The following is an 11345-nucleotide window of genomic DNA, read 5'->3' as shown; positions in this document are numbered from 1 at the left end:
AAAGAGAGATGTATAAGGGAAAGGAGGATAGGGAAGAGATAAAGACCACCAGGGAGTTCAAGGAAACAAGACTATAAAGACAGGTCACTGTCCAAACTGCTTTTCTACCTACTGGTTTCTCAAACCAATGTGATATGGCCTCACCCTCACCACTCCTCTGAAAGCACAGTTGTCAAAGTTGCTAAGGACCTTCTTATGGCTGAATACATAGGTCACTCTCAGGCCTCACTTAACTCATTGTCTTCAGTAGTGTACCAAAGGCTGGAAAATGAAAGCTGATTGAGTACAGGCAATAAGTAGGTGCATTTTCTGTAAACAATTTAGAAGCAATATTAAGAACTAACAAGTTTGTGTGCTAATTCACTTTAGTAGTGTCCAACTCTGTGCAACCCTATGTTCTGTAGCCCACCAGGTTCCTCTGTCCATGGGGTTTTTCAGGCAAGAATACTGGCATGGTTAGCCATTTCCTTCTTCAGGGTATCTTCCTGACCCAGGGACTGAACCTGGGTCTCCCTCATTACAGGCAGATTCTTTACTGTCTGAGCCACCAGGGAAGCCCCCAAAATGCCAAGTCTGGTCATTTTTTATTATTGCAATATACCAGCAATTGATCAACAAAACTCCCACTACTTTATAGCACAGGAAATTATATTCAGCATCTTATGATATCTAGTATCTTATAATATTCCAATGGAAAATAATTTGAAAAAGAATAAATATGTATGTATATATATGCATGCTAAGTCACTTCAGACGTGTCCAACTCTTTGTGACCCCATGGACTCTAGCCCTATCATGCTCCTCTGTCCAGAGGATTCCCCAGGCAAGAATACTGGAGTAGGTTTCTGTGTCCTCCTCCAGGGCATCTTCCTGACCCAGAGGCCGAACTCACTTTTCCTGCGACTCCTGCATTGCAGGCAAATTCTTTACAGCTGAACCACTGCTGCTGCTGCTAAGTCGCTTCAGTCATGTCTGACTCTGTGCGACCCCACAGACTGCAGCCCACCATGCTCCCCTGTCCCTGGGATTCTCCAGGCAAGAAATTGCAGTGGGTTGTCATTTCCTTCTCCGCTAGGGAAACCCATATGTGTATACATGTATAGCTTTGCATACCTAAAACACAACATTGTGAATCAACTATGCTTCAATTTACTTAAAAAATTTTTTTAGTTTTTAAAAAAAGAATAAAGAAACACTCCTCCCCAAACCTCTTTTATTGATCTAAGATCTATGCTCACATTTTAATAATATACATATTATCATATATGTCTGTTATAGCATATTTTATGTATATTTGTAGGCACAATTAAAATAAACACATTTTTCTTACTTATCTTTACCAAGTATCTGAATGTGAATTTCAGTATCCATAATTAAACCATTCACCCCAGACACATGTGGACCCAAGAGTGAATCCATAACGATTCAGAATCATTCAGGCGTGCTTTGTTCATTGTGTCTCCAACCCTATAGTACACGTATTCCCATGTTTTGAATTTGTAGACTCAAAATAAACGATGACAGCACAGAGACTGCAATGACAAATAGAAATTGAGTTAATTCTGTCATCTTTATGTTCTACATGTTAAGAGTTGTTATTCGTGTTTAAAATTGAAAATGGCAAAGCACATTATATACTCTGACATATTATTTACTTTCTTGGTAAGTACAAATTTTAAATCATACATGAAATAGTTGACTGAGTTTGCATAGTATCTTTAAGACAAGTTCATTTTTTTTTTAAATGGTGCTCTTTTTAAAATTACAGAACAGATCAAGAAAATGAAGATAATTATTGATTCTTATATGATGATGACTGAAAATAATTTCACCATATTGGAAGAGAGACTCCGCCCTGGGTATTAAATGTACTCATTACTGATCAAGGCAATATTCAACACTTATGATCACACTATATTTCTGTAAATAGTCTTTTCTTTTGGTTTCCATAATACACAATTTCCCAGTTTTTCTCCCACTGTCCAGTCTCCTTTGTCGGGTTTTCTTCTTCTCATTTCTTAAAATAACATAGTTCTCAGAGTTTAGCTCCAGGAGGTCATCTCTTCATAAACATACAAGGTTCCCTGGGCAATCTTTTTGACTTCAAAGGCTTTAGCTATCAACTGCATGCTAACCAACCTCTGAATCTATAAAATCTCTCTCCTGAAATAGCTAGTTTATCCAACTCTGGACTGAATATCTTCCTTTGAACATAGCTTGAGGTGAAGTGAAAGTTGCTCAGTCCTGTCCAACTCTTTGCCACCTGATGAACTGCAGCCCGCCAGGCTTCTCTGTCCCTAGAATTCTCCAGGCCAGAATACTGGAGTGGGTAGCCATTTCCTTCTCCAAGGGATCTTCCTAACTCTTCCCAACCCAGGGATTTAACCCAGATCTCTTGCGCTGCAGGCAGATTCTTTACCATCTGAGTCACCAGGCAACATAACTCAGACATCTCCAATTGATTTGTCTGAAACAATTTTGTTAACTTTACCAATCATTGGGTAAAGTCTAGAAAGCCTTAATTTACCTTTCTCCTTTTTCATCCATGCCTACTCAATTAGCAAGGCCAATGATCTATCTCATAAATATCTCTTGTATCATCCACTTGTCTCTTCCCTCACCATCATTACCATTCCCTATGCTACCATCTTGGCACCCCACTCCAGTACTCTCGCCTGGAAAATCCCATGGACGGAGGAGCCTAGTAGGCTGCAGTCCATGGGGTCGCTAAGAGTCGGACACAACTGAGCGACTTCCCTTTCACTTTTCACTTTCATGCATTGGAGAAGGAAATGGCAACCCACTCCAGTGTTCTTGCCTGGAGAATCCCAGGGACAGGGGAGCCTGGTGGGCTGCCATCTATTGGGGTCGCACAGAGTCGGACACAACTGAAGTGACTTAGCAGCAGCAGTAGCAGCATGCTACCATCACCTCTTGCCACAACTGCTTCAAACAGCTGTCTCGTGCATTGTAGACAGAGACCTTTCCCTAAAGTGTAAATCAGACTACATCACTAAACAGCCAATCATCATTTAATACAATTTGTGTCTTACAAGAGGCATATGAAGAGGCCTCTTTTTACCTTCAGAGCCTCATGTCTCAGCCACTCTGATTCAATTTCAGTTATTTTAATGCTTGAAATTCTCTTCTACCTCCAAATTACTGAGTATGCTAGTTCCAGCCTCTAAATTCCAAACAAAATATAATTTCCTCTGTAAAACCTGGCTGCCCCTCAAGTTTGGGTTAGATGCTTTCTTGCTGAACCCTATCACAGCACCAAGTCTGTCTCTCCTACCAGTCTTTAGTAATTAGACTTCAAATTCCTTAAGAGCAGATATAAATCTGTCTTACTGAATTTCTAAGATCTTACACAATGCTGTCACAGTATGAGAACTAACAATCATTTTGTTAAATGAATGAATATATGTATGAATCACTTTTCCCCTCATGAGAATTTCTCTCTCTACTTCAGGGATCATGGCTGCTTTGTCTACGGCTTACAGTGTCCATAGCTCCATTTTTACTTATTTCATGCCTAGAAAACTTTTCCTATGCTTTATATTTATAAATACATTGATGATTTATTTCAGAATACATTGTAGTATAAAACATATGACATGCTAAATGAAATCTGGCAAGTTTTTTCCCTTACTTTCAGGAGGAAAGTGTGAATGGTAAATATATTTAAAGTCTACCATGTGGGAATGGAATGCAGAATCTTGTCGATGGTTAACGTTAGAATTGTCCTTTCAATTTTATTTATTTTTTATCTTTATAGCTCCACTATATATTACAATTATTTTTAAGTAGATAAATAATTTTTAAGTTTCAATATCAAGCTCTCAAAAATTAATAGAATGAATAGACAAAAAAGTACAAGGATATAGTAGACTTGAAAAACAATCAGAACCAATTCAACATGGTTTTTCCTGTGGTCATGTGTGGATGTGAGAGTTGGACTGTGAAGAAGGCTGAGCGCCGAAGAATTGATGCTTTTGAACTGTGGTGTTGGAGAAGACTCTTGAGAGTCCCTTGGACTGCAAGGAGATCCAACCGGTCCATTCTGAAGGAGATCAGCCCTGGGATTTCTTTGGAAGGAATGATGCTAAAGCTGAAACTCCAGTACTTTGGCCACCTCATGGGAAGAGTTGACTCATTGGAAACGACTTTGATGCTGGGAGGGATTGGGGGCAGGAGGAGAAGGGGACAACAGAGAATGAGATGGCTGGATGGCATCACTGACTCGATGGACGTGAGTCTGAGTCAACTCCGGGAGTTGGTGAGGGACAGGGAGGCCTGGCATGCTGCGATTCATGGGGTCACAAAGAGTCGGACGTGACTGAGCAACTGAACTGAATTGAACTGACTGAAGATTTATACAATTTTCACCCCAGAGCAGGGTACAAATTCTATTCAAGTTCCCATAGACTATAAACCAGGAGACACTGGAACATATCCAGGGACATAAAAGAAGGTGCAAAAATTTCATGATCTGAAGAGATTGAAATCATTGTGTCGATTCTCTTACCACTGTGGAATTATGTTAGAAATCAGTATCAAAAGATACTTATCCTTTCCATTTTAAATCTGTGTATGAACAGAGGTGGTCATTTTAAGTGTCTCTTGGTTCTGAGCTGCAGGGGAGAGTTTGTAGAGGGGATCTTTCCTGATTCCAGATGAAGAGTTACACAAAAATTACCAAAGTTGAGGCATTTTAAGAAAAGGATGAAGCATTCATCACTGGAGATGCCCAACTAAAGTCCAGTGCTTAGGAAGAGAAAAAGAGGCCGAGTCATATTTTCTAACCAGCCTGACCTTCTCTTCATGTTTTTGTCAACAGCAGTGGTGCCTTCTGGTCTGGTGTTTACATGGAGATGAGAGGCAACTGGATAGATTCTCAGCTCTGTGCTGCCCCAGGCAGGGCTGATAAGCAGCAGGTAAGAGGCACCTGGACGGGACTCCCCACGGGTCATCAGGGGTTCTAATCAGCTTCTCTCAGCCAGCAGATTTTTAACAGTGGGTATGTTCCAAATGTGTCAAGGCCTATTTTTCAAACATCACTGCAGATTCATTCGTTATGTCTTGCCTTTTTTTAGACCTTGACAATAAAGGGACATTTTTAACCAAGGAAGGGAAAGAGAAGCTAGTGTACACTGATGGTTTATGACATGCTAGGATCCACAGTGAGATTAACCTATTTCTTTGAGATCTTTGGGGCCCTATTATCTGTGAGTCCTTGTTATTTTCTGTTCCAGCACTGCAATTACATCTCCAAAGGGAGAGGATTCAAACTGCACGTTCACATTTACGCGCTCTGAATTCTGACGCATTTCAAAGCGTGTACCTTAAGGGGGACTTTGAGGGAGTTCAGGAATCTGGACTCTGCTCCGGGTGTTTGTGTGTATGTGTGTGTCTAACTTAAGATATAAATAACTCAAGTGTGAGAATCTTTGCTTTCTTACTCTCACAGGACAGGGAATGCGTCATACTTAAATTTTCCCACACAGGTAAAAATAAAACAAAAACTCCGAAGAGCTCTAATGTCTTTTGTGTCTGTTTACTGTACCTACCCTAGGAAGATACTTGAGGAAGAGCATTTGGAGTGTTAAAATGAACACCTTTGTATGATGTTTCATTTATTTCCTATGCAGCATGCAAATGGTGTATCTACTAGGCAACTTAAAGCAACAGTAATTTACTCTCTCACTGTGCTGGAGACCAGAAGTCCAAAGTCAGTTTCATTGGGCCAGGACTGAGGTGTTCGCAGAGCTACCGTCCCTTCAGAGGCTACTGTCCCTTGCTCCTTCCAGCTCCTGGTGGCTACTGGCATGCCTTGGTTTATGGCTGCATCACCCCAGTTTTTGCCTTCATGGTCACATTGCCTCCCGTTCTATGTCAAATAACCCCTTGGCTTCTCACATGTACGAACTCTTGTGATTGCATTTCATATCTATCTGGATAATCACAATATCTTCCCATGTCAAAAGCCTCAACTGAATTATACCTTCAAATACTATTTTATCATACTAGGACATGTTCAGAGGTTCCAGGGATTAAGATACGGACATCCACATGGGGGCCACATTCAGCCTACCATAGGTGGTGAATGCATCACCTTACTAAAAACAAATTTCTCCTTGGGTACAAGCCATTCAGGGGAAATTAAAGATGAGAACACCCTGTCACAGCAAGGATCAGTCTCCAAAAAAGTAAAGATATCTTATCCTCACTCTGATTCAGAAGTCAGTGAGAAGAGAATCCCTTGGCAGTCCAGAGGTTAGAACACTGTGCTTCCATTGCCGGGGACACAGGTTCAGTCCCTGGTTGACCCCTCTTTCCACGGGATTCTCCAGGCAAGAATACTGGAGTGGGTTGCCATGCCCTTCTCCAAAGCAACAATATAGAAGCGTTTTAATAAATTATAGAATATCGACAGCATGGAATGTCATTTAGCCATATTAAGTTGACGTAAAAATTGTTGGACATGGGAAAATGTACCTGTGAAATTTAAGTGAAGGAAATCATGACAATATATATTTTGCATGTGAATCTGTAATTTGGGCAGGGCTCCCTGGAGACATCTTTTCTCTACTCCATTTGGCATCAGTTACAGCAGCTCAAAGGCTGCAATCATCTGAAGGCTGACTTATGTGCTTGCTCAGTCACTCAGTGTGTCGGACTCTTTGCAACCTCACGAGCCCATGGACTACAGCGCACTGGGTTCCTCTATCCATACTTTTCCAGGCAAGAATACTGGTGGGTTGCCATCTCCTACTCCAGGTCACTTACACATCCAGCAACTGATGCCGTTGGTCAGAACACCTCCAGGTTTCCAAGGGCCAAGGTCCTAAACATGAGAGCCAGGCAGAAGCTGTCTCATCTTTTATGACCTAGCCCTAGAAGCCATGCAACTTTTCATCACATTCTATTGATCAAGGTAGTTGCAAGCCCCTGCCAATTAAACACAGAGGAAAAATAAGACTCAGTGTGTTGATGCAGAGGCAAGGTTTTGGCACCAGAAGATATGTGGTAGCCACTTTTTGAAAACACAGTCTGCCACACAAGGACATAAGCTATATACAGAGCATAGTCCTGACAATGTTAAATACAAATACATGATTACTAGTAGATCACAAGAAAGTCGTAATACCCTTTCATATTAATAGGGATAACTGACAGTATTTATGTCTTGGTGGTAGAATTACAGGTGATTTTTGTTTTTTCCTTCATGTAATTTTCTGAATTTCCCTAAATTTTATGAATAAATATAATTATTATGAATGAAACCATCAATATCCTTTTTAGAAATGAGAATAGGGGAATAACAGTTTACACAATATTTTCATACATAACACATCATGTGATCCAAGCAATAATCTAGTGGTCAAGAGGTAGTGAACAAATTTTCAGGCCCAAAATCTGAAGCTAAGACAAATTCATGCTGATTTAATAGTGGATTTGAACTTCAGATTCCAGTCTTTTGATTCCATAGTCTTCCTTTCCATTGTACCCTAGTTTGCATGACTTCTCCTTTAAAGTGGGCTGGAAACTGCAATTATACTTACAACCTTCTAGGGCAAAATCTCTCCTTTCTTCTTGCCCCTCATTCCCACAGTGACAGAATGATGAATCCTTCTCCCCTCTTTATGCCATCTCTTTTGCTCTAGAGGTAAGTGTTGGGAAGATGTAGAAAATTAGAAACTCTTGAGAAGTTCCTGAAAATGTTCATGGAAAGAAAGAATGGGAAAGGCACAAGTCTGGGATGGGGACTTGGGAGAGTTCTCATGCAGTGGGAAACATCAAGCAGGAGTACAGGGGTGACTTCGGATTCTGTTGCCTATAGGCTCAAATAGCACAGGTAGGGGCTGGTTGTGTCTTGATCTTTACATGGTGATGCTGAGACTAGATAGATGAGAAATATGGAAGCAGGATGACTTTCCTAGGACATCAGTTTCTGTAATGAAGAGGAGAAGCTTCTGAGGTTGGACAAATAAATGAGTGAGTACCTAGTTCTAAGGGGCTTCCCTGGTAGCTCAGTTGGTAAAAAATCTGCCTGCAGTACAACCCAGGTTCAATCCCTGTGCTGGGAAGATCCCCCAGAGAATGAAATGGCAAAGCACTCCAGTATTCTTGCCTGGAGAATCCCATGGACAGAGGAGCCTAGCAGGCTACAGGCCATGGCATCACAAGAGTCAGACATGACTTAGCAACTAAACCACCACCACCTTGTTCTACAAGTTGATCATAAATAACTAAAGGATTTTCATAAAATAGGTGCTGCTGTAAGATGTTATGGAAAAACCTGACCGAACCTTTTTGCCAACCCAATATCATGATACTCTTCATGTGGGTACATGTTATTATACATTCATCAAAACCCATAGAGTCTATAAAACAAAGAATGAACCCTGTTATAAACAAAAGACTAGTTAAAATAATGTATCAGTATTGGTTCATCAGTTGTAACAAATGTACCACATGAATATAAGACAGTAAGAAGGGACACAGAGTGGGCAGCGATGTGGAGGTATGTGGGGGAGCTCTGTTCTTCCTGCTCAATTTTCATACAAACCTGAAACTGCTCAAAAATTTAATTTTAAAAGAAGCATAAGGAAAAAAGAATAATTTTCCTGAATTAAATACCAAAGAGCCATTCAAAGTACTACAAGCTGAATATAAAAGTGGTGGCAGGTTGTTGCACTGAGGTTGGTCTGTTGGGTTTGATTGTGGAGCATTGCATGCAAGAAGAGTTATGAATCAGTATATTATCCTGGGTAGGATGTGAAAAGAAATTAAACAAAATTCTTGGAGAAAGAAAATAGATTTAGGTAAACTATGTTTAATAAGAAAGAAGAAAATAGCCTTTCAAAATAGCATGTGGTTTAGTCCTCAGGGCCAGAAATGTGTCAGGAATGTGTTAGGAAAAAATGCTGCAGCACAAAGTTGCTAAGTAGGTTACCCCAAAGGCAGGTGGCTTTGAGTGCATTTATTTGTTGATCAGAAAGATAAGGAGGAGGGATTTACTTTGGGAATGGCACCATGAGGAGCTCTGCAAACCCATTCTCCAGCAAAACAACATAACTGGTAAAATTCATTTTAAAAACCACTCTGAAAATTTTCCTAAAGGAACACAGCAAATGAAGAAACATTATGTAAGAAAGTCTATTATCTGTTGCTAACAACATCTGAGCCATGGCCTACTCCTTCCCCCCTCCTGCAGCTTGTGAAAGTGCTGACTGCTCAGTCGTGTCTGACTCTTTGTGACCGCCAAGACTGCTCTGAAGAGGTAAGGGAGGAGCCAGGGTATATAGGAGTTTCTGTAAAACAAAACAAATAAAAGCCCCAGGAAGTCAAACCATCAAAAGATTAGCTAGTTAAATAGAAACAGACACCTCTGTGGAGTCAGCTGAGTAAATTTAGCACTTTTCTATATGGGAAGATGCGAGAATCGGGACTCCTTGAAATCATTCCATTGATAAGCACCTTGACTATCTAGGGCCAGTATCCTGTTTTTCTCCATCCTGAATCCCTTCAGGGTGCCCAGTTGGCTTGGTGGCTGCTGGCTTGGTGGCTATAACATCCTTTGTTTACTGATACAGCAGATGACATTTTTTGTCCACAATGCCTTCAAGGTGAGTGCCAATGAAAGTCAAGGAATTTCTTCCTCTGCTGAGATTCTTCTCTAGGGGCAGACAATCAATTCTAAGTGTGGCAGGGAAGAATGTGGATCTTTGATTGCCTTAGCCCCAGCTCATTCATAGGGTAGAGGTTCCCCACTGCAAGTAGTCAACTGAGAAGACCCAAAGCTATCATCCCCACCCAGCACTCAGCTCATAAAAACAGGGATGTTACTCTTGAGAGAAACAGGTCACTGTCTCTGCCTAAGCAATGAAACAGTGGCTTGGGGAAATTTTAACCAGGGGATGCAGCAGACCATAAGAACAGAGAGTTCTGAAGCTCCCTCCTCACTTAGAACAGAGTGTGAGAAACTTAAAGCCTGAAATATTCTTGAAAACAACAAAGATCTTGGTGTTAGGCAGTTGAGAGAAGGTTGGTATTTCCATGAGAACAATGAGCTAAACCACAGGTCAACTAGTTTACTAGAGAGAATCAGAGACAACTATGAAGAGTCCTCTGGGGAACAGAACAAATCTCAATGACCTGCCTCAAAAAATACTCTTGCTAAAGGGCTCAATGAAATTGGGTCAGACAATGGAGATATTTATGCGCAGGGCATTATAAAAAAAAAAAAAAAGAGTAATCAGAAGATAGTAGAGCCTAATACCTGGATATATCTCCAGAAGAGGCAGACAGCTTAACAGACAGATCAGGGAAAGAGTCCTCCAAAGAGGACCCTGCTAACATCAACGTTGTCCCAGGGTGACTGTGTCGGAAGATGTCAAAGGATATCTAAATAGGTGGAAAGACACGTTATGCTCACAGATTGGAAGATTTCATTAAAATGGCAATACTCCCTATTTGATCTATACAAATTCAATACAATCCCTATCAAAATTCTGACTATCATTTTTGAAGAAATTCATAGCCTTGTCCTAAAAGTCACATAAATTTAAGAAATCAACAATATCTAAAACAATCTTGAAAAAGAAAAACAAATTTAGAAGACTCACATTCCCTGATTTCGAAAATGTCTACAAAGCTATAGTGATCAAGATTGTGTGGTACTGTAGATTCTTTACTGTCTGAGCCACCAGGGAAGTCCAGTTGGCATAGGATAATCATAGAAATCAATGGAAGAGAACTGAAAGTCCAGAAATGAACCTCCACATTTACATTTCATTGGCTTCATACCCTCATATTGCATGTATGGCATTAGCCAAACCAAATATTCATTAGCTGTCTACTCTGTTTTTGATGAGTACAATAATAAAATTCATAGCACAATTATTCATAACAGCTAAAAATGAAAACAACCCAAACATCCATCAACAGATAAACTCTGGCATAGACATACAGTGGGAAATTATTCAGCAATAATAGAGAGGAAAGTACTGATACATGCTACAACATGGATAAACCTTGAAAACATTAAGCTTAAGTGAATAAAGCCATTCATGAAAGATCACGTATTGTATGATTCTATTTATACGAAATGTCCAGAACAGATAAATCTACAGACAGAAACAATATTAGCTATCTAGCCACTTTATGTGGAGAAGGCAATGGCACCCCACTCCAGTACTCTTGCCTGGAAAATCCCATGGTCGGAGGAGCCTGGTAGGCTGCAGTCCACGGGGTCGCTAAGAGTCGGACACAACTGAGCGACTTCACTTTCTCTTTTCACTTTCATGCATTGGAGAAGGACATGGCAACCCACTCCAGTG

This window comes from Bison bison, unplaced genomic scaffold, assembly GCF_000754665.1.
Source record: "Bison bison bison isolate TAMUID 2011002044 unplaced genomic scaffold, Bison_UMD1.0 scf7180017864213, whole genome shotgun sequence".
Taxonomy (NCBI): domain Eukaryota; kingdom Metazoa; phylum Chordata; class Mammalia; order Artiodactyla; family Bovidae; genus Bison; species Bison bison.
This window is presented reverse-complemented; position numbering follows the sequence as displayed.